The sequence below is a fragment of the Bison bison genome, unplaced genomic scaffold (assembly GCF_000754665.1).
Source record: "Bison bison bison isolate TAMUID 2011002044 unplaced genomic scaffold, Bison_UMD1.0 scf7180017864277, whole genome shotgun sequence".
NCBI lineage: Eukaryota > Metazoa > Chordata > Mammalia > Artiodactyla > Bovidae > Bison > Bison bison.
This window is the reverse complement of record NW_011494849.1, coordinates 1,727,987-1,734,193: the sequence shown is the minus strand read 5'-3', so window position 1 is coordinate 1,734,193 and position 6,207 is coordinate 1,727,987. Positions and strand designations below refer to the sequence as shown.

Below are 6,207 nucleotides of genomic sequence, written 5' to 3'. Positions count from 1 at the left end.
ATCAGCTAGATACAGGTTAATCATTCTTCAGTATTTATCTTTTGGAACTTTCTGCTTGCTTCCCCACCTGTAAAATGAGGATAGTAGCAATGTCCACTTCATTGGATTTTTACAGAGATCACTGCTCAATATCAGTGCTTTTTTAGTTTATTTTGCTTTATTAGAAGTTTACTAAGTCATATACACTGATTAAACTAGAAAAACTAAGATTCAACTTGGTAGAATGTTCCAAACATGAAAAAGTGGTCTGCTAAGTTTTTCCTGACTTTTCTTGCACTCATTTATTCTGCCTCTTGCAGGATCTATGATTTGTGGTGGCTATTTATTGTACCTTCATCTTATCTCATAGATAGTCTTGCTGAAAGCATCAGCAATGTCCTTTTGAACTTTTCACCAGGAGAATCAATGCTCATATCTGTGTACCACTTTTTTATCACCTGAAATAGCTTTTCTGTTACACAAATTTCTAATGGCATTTTTCATCTGTGCATTTCTCAAGGTATGGATTAAGGGATTTAACATGGTAGTTATCATAGGGTAAAACACAGTAACTGCTTTATCAATAGGAAAAGTAGCTGCTGGTCTCAGGTACACAAAAATGCAGGGCACAAGGAGTATGATGACCACTGTGATGTGGGAGACACAAGTGGAGAGGGCCTTGTGCCTTGTCTCCAAACCGTGGTTCCTTAGCACAGAATGACCATATAGGAGCCCATCAAGAGGAGGAAGTTTAACAGACAGAGAAAATCACTGTTGGCAGCAACAACGAGTCCTAGAATGTGGGTATCAATGCATACAAGATCAAGCAAAGGCTTGAGATCACACATACAGTGATCTATGACATTAGGGCCACAGAAAGGTAAATGGAAGATGAAAGAATCTGAATGGTTGCATGAAGAAAGCCTCCGACCCATACCACTCTGATTAGCAGCCAACATACCCTCCAGTTCATGATGCTTGTGTACTACAAGGGCTTTCAGATGGCCACATAGCAGTCATAGGCCATCACAGTGAGCAGGATGACATCAGCAGCTCCAAATAAGTGTTCCCCAAAGATCTGAGTCATGCATTCATTGAAAGGGCTGTTTTTTGTTTCATGGAGTGAATCTACAATCAATTTATGGTTATTTACAGAGGAATAACAAGCATCAATAAAAGAGAGATGAGCCAGGAAAAAGTACATTGGGCACCCCAATAATGGGCTGGCTGTGATGGTGACGAAGATGAACACATTCCCTACCATAGAGACAATGTACATGGCCAGAAACACAGAAAATATTATTTTCTGCATCTTTGGATTCTGTGTGAGTCCCAGTAGAACAAACTCTGTCACATTGTTCCTATTCTCCATGTATAGCATAGTTAATTACATTACCTGAAAAAAAAAACATATTAGCTCAATCTTGAATTCATTATCCTTTCCATGTAACAAATGTCAAATTCTATTCAGCTGTGAGTTGTGAAGTTTTTTTTGTTGTTGTTGTTGTTGTTGTTTTCTTTTGATATAGGCAAAAATATGTCTGATCTCTTAAAGTTAACTCAAATTCTCTCCTACCATATGTTTATAGTTGGAGATATGAGGAACTATATGAACACACAGATTGGAGACCATCTGTGCTCATTTAATCATGAGAGATGACTCAAAACCTAATGTGAATCAACAGGTCTTACACATAGTAGTAGCAGGGCTTCCCAGGTGGTTCAGTGGGAAAGAATCTGCCTACCAATGCAAGAGATAGGGGAGAGGCAGTTTCAATCCCTGAGTTAGGAAGATTCCCTGTAAAAGTAAATGGCAACCCACTGCATCTCTTGCCTTTAAAATCCCGTAGAGAGAGGAACCTGGTAGTCTACAGTCCATGGGGTTGCAAGGAGTCAAATATGACTGAGTGAGCACATAGTAATAGCTAAGCCCAAGAAGTTGAAAATGAATGTAAAGGCTATGAATGTAAAGCCAATGGATTTTTCTGTTACTCTTAGGAAATAGGAAACCATGCAAGGTAATTGGGACTGTGAGTATAAGGATGAGAGAGATTTGTAAAAGAGGGAATGCTGCATAGAATTCCAATAAGGATATCTGTGTGATTTTGTATAAGGGGATAAAACAACAACACTAGAATCACTGTATATGAGTTGACATAAAGTGTAACAGAGCATTGGTAATGGGAAAGTACTGAAAAGATGCAGGAGGTACTGAAAAGGAATTAACATGTTTCCTAAATCCAGTAACTTTGTAACAACTTATAAATACACTCTAATGATAGATTACTATACACATGGTATGACTGTGTGCATGCTAAGTTGCTTCAGTCATGTCCGACTTTTTGCAAACCCATGGACTGTATCCAAACAGATTTCTCTGCCCACGGGATTTTCCAGGCAAAAATACTGGAGTGGATTGCCACTTCCTTCTCCAGGGGATCTTCCTAACATCGAGATTGAACCCACATAGCTTACATCTCCTGAATTGGCAGGCGGGTTCTTTACCACTATCACTACTTCATACTTTGTGGTGATAGAAAAAGAATGGACACATTGAGCAAATAAAGAACAATGCAAATTTAAGTGTAGAGCTTCAGCCCAAGATGTGTGACTTAATATTGGCAGGCAAGCCCATATGGGCAATGAACATTGGGGATAGCTGAAAGGATATGAGTTCTCATAACTCCCAAAGAGAGTTTCAGGCTGGCAAAGCTTCCTGGGCCCTCCATCTACCTTTGCTCTAACAACCCCATTTCTAGGAGTTTATCCTGAGGAAACAGATAAAGGCACGAAGAATTGTGTGCAACGATGCTTGTTGTACAGTTATTTACAAGATAAGGACATATCCCATCATGAGGATTAGGTTTAATGACTCACAGAATAGGAGGCAGCTATTAAAGCAATGAACACAGATAGACAGACCAGACAACAGGAAAATGATGAGGCAGAAGCACACATACTCACACACAAAGATGCCCACACTATTAAGTGTTGTTGTGCATAGTCACTCAGTCATGTCTGACTCTTTGTGAACCCATGGACTGTAGACCACCGTCTCCTCTGTCCATAGGGATTCTCCAGGCAAGAACACTGGAGTGGGTTGCCATGACCTCCTCCAGGGGATCTTCCCAATCCAGGGATCAAACCCAGGTCTCTATCACTATGGGCAGATTCTTCACTGTCTGAACAACCAAAGAATCCAAAAATGCTGGAGTGGGTCCCCTATCCCTTCTCCAGGGGATCTTGACCCAGGAATCCAACTGGGTCTCCTGCATTGCAGGGAGATTCTTTACAAGTTGGGTTACCAGGGAAGCCAACACTATTAAGTAACACTTTAAAAATCAGATGTAAGTATGACCCATTGTCATTAAAAAAATACAGTTATTCAAATCAGTTCAGTTCAGTTCAGTCTCTCAGCCGTGTCTAACTCTTTGCTACCCCATGAAGCACAGCACGCCAGGCCTCCCTATCACCAACTGCCAGAGTCCACCCAAAACCATGCCCATTGAATTGGTGATGCCATCTAACCATCTCATCCTCTGTCATCCCCTTCTCCTCCTGCCCTCAATCTTTCCCAGCATCTGAGTTTTTGCAAATGAGTCAGCTCTTCACATCAGGTAGCCAAAGAGTTGGAGTTTCAGCTTCAACATCAGTCCTTCCAATAAACACCCAGGACTGATATCCTTTAAGATGGACTGGTTGTATCTCCTTGAAGTCCAAGAGACTCTAAAGAGTCTTCTCCAACACCACAGTTCAAAAGCATCAATTCTTTGGCGCTCAGCATTCTTCACAACCTAAATCTCACATCCATACACAACCACTGGAAAAATCATAGCCTTGACTAGATGGACCTTTGTTGACATAGTAATGTCTCTGCCCTTTAATATGCTGTCTAGGTTGGTCATAACTTTTCTTCCAAGGAGTAAGTGTCTTTTATTTCATGGCTGCAATCACCATCTGCAATGATTTTTGGAGCCCCCAGAAATAAAGTCAGCCACTGTTTCCACTCTTCCCTCATCTATTTTCCATGAAGTGATAGGACCAGATGCCATGATCTTAGTTTTCTGAATGTTGAGCTTTAAGACAACTTTTTCACTTTCCTCTTTCATTTTCATCAAGAGGCTCTTTAGTTCTTCTTCACTTTCTGCCATAAGGGTGGTGTCATCTGCATATCTGAGGTTATTAATATTTCTCCCAGCAATCTTGATTCCAGCTTATGCTTCCTCCAGCCCAGTATTTCTCATGATGTACTCTGCATATAAGTTAAATAAGCAAATAAATGCACACACAGCAATTAACTGCAGTTCATTATCTCTGGAGAAAATAATGGGGGATTTGGAGGTGGGTGGTCAGAAGAAAAAGCCAGTTCCTTTTCAAAGAGTACACTTCTGGACTGTTAGTACACCAAGCCACAGATAATCAGAGGTGAAATGTGATATATTAATAAACTGGAAAATGAAGAAATAAGTCCTTGCAAAGGGTGCACACACACACACACACACACACACACACACACATATATATATATATATATATATATATATATATATATAATGGAACTTTTGGCTTTAAAACACAGATGGAGCTGCCTGTGAGAGCATCTACATCTGTGTAGAGAAATGATCTGGACTAAATCTATGTGAATGGTATCATTCCATCCGTATAGCAGATAAGAAACAATCATAGTACATAATACTATTAATTATGTCATTAACCTAATTTGAGAGATGAAAAATTTGACTGATCAAGATGAAATTTGCAAGACACAGTACTCTAACCTTTGATGAAATTATTTTGCCATCAGATCTTCTTTTAATATTTAAGACTCATTATGAAAATAAAATTTAAATATACTTCACACGTGAAAATAAATAAGTATTGATTGATACAAACCATCAATTGTTTAGTCCAAAAATGGGTATGTAGAACACATCCTTGGAGCAACTGCAATGCATAATATGGGTCTCTTTGGCTTCTTTAAAATTGGAGATGACTGTTTCTCAATTTCAGTTCAGTTCAGTCACTCAGTCATGTCTGACTATTTGCGACCAATAAACTGCACCACGCCAGGCCTCCCTGTCCATCACCAACTCCGGGAGTTCACGCAAACTGACGTCCATAGAGTTGGTGATGCAATCCAGCCATCTCGTTCTCTGTCCTCTCCTTCTCCTCCTGCCCGCAATACCTTCCAGCATCAGAGTCTTTTCCAATGAGTGGCCTCTTCGTATGATGTGGCCAAAGTACTGGAGTTTCAGCTTTAGCATCATACCTTCCAAAGAACACCCAGGACCCATCTCCTTTAGAATGGACTGCTTGGATCTCCTTGCATTTCAAGGGACTCGCAAGAGTCTTCTCTAACACCACAGTTCAAAACCATCAACTCTTCAGTGCTCAGCTTTCTTCGCAGTCCAAGTCTCACGTCCATACATGACCACTGGAAAAACCATAGCCTTGACTAGACGGACCTTTGTTGGCAAAGTAATGTCTCTGCTAGCTTGGTCATAATTTCCTTCCAAGGAGTAATTGTCTTTTAATTAATTTGATGTCTGCAATCACCATCGGCAGTGATATTGGAGCCCAAAAGAATAAAGTTTGACACTGTTTCCCCATCTATTTCCCATGAAGTAATGGGACCAGATGCCATGATCTTTGTTTCCTGAATGTTGAGCTTTAAGCCAATTTTTCACTCTCCTCTTTCACTTTCATCAAGAGGCTACTTAGTTCCTCTTCACTTTCTGCCATAAGGGTGGTGGCATCTGCATATCTGAGGTTATTGATATTTCGTCTGCCAATCTTGGTTCCAACTTGTGCTTCTTCCAGCCCAGCGTTTCTCAAGATGTATTCTGTGTACAAGTTAAATAAGCAGGGTGACAATATACAGCCTTGCTGTACTCCTTTTCCTATTTGGAACCAGTCTGTTGTTCCATGTTCAGTTCTAACTGTTGCTTCCTGACCTGCATACAAATTTCTCAAGAGGTAGATCAGGTGATCTGGTACTCCCATCTCTTTCAGAATTTTCCACAGTTTTTTGTGATTCACACAGTCAAAGGCTTTGGCATCGACAATAAAACAGAAATAGATATTTTTCTGGAACTCTCTTGCATTTTCAATAATCCAGCGGATGTGGGCAATTTGATCTCTGGTTCCTCTGCCTTTTTTAAAACCAGCTTGGACAGATGGAAGTTCACAGTTCATGTATTGCTGAAGTCTGGCTTGGAGAATTTTGAG

General features: G+C 40.2%; 1 pseudogene; it reads right to left on the bottom strand.

Moving 5' to 3' along the window:
* Positions 1 to 402: 402 nt before the first annotated feature.
* On the bottom strand, positions 403 to 1,351 carry LOC104995161 (annotated as a pseudogene).
* Positions 1,352 to 6,207: the final 4,856 nt, after the last annotated feature.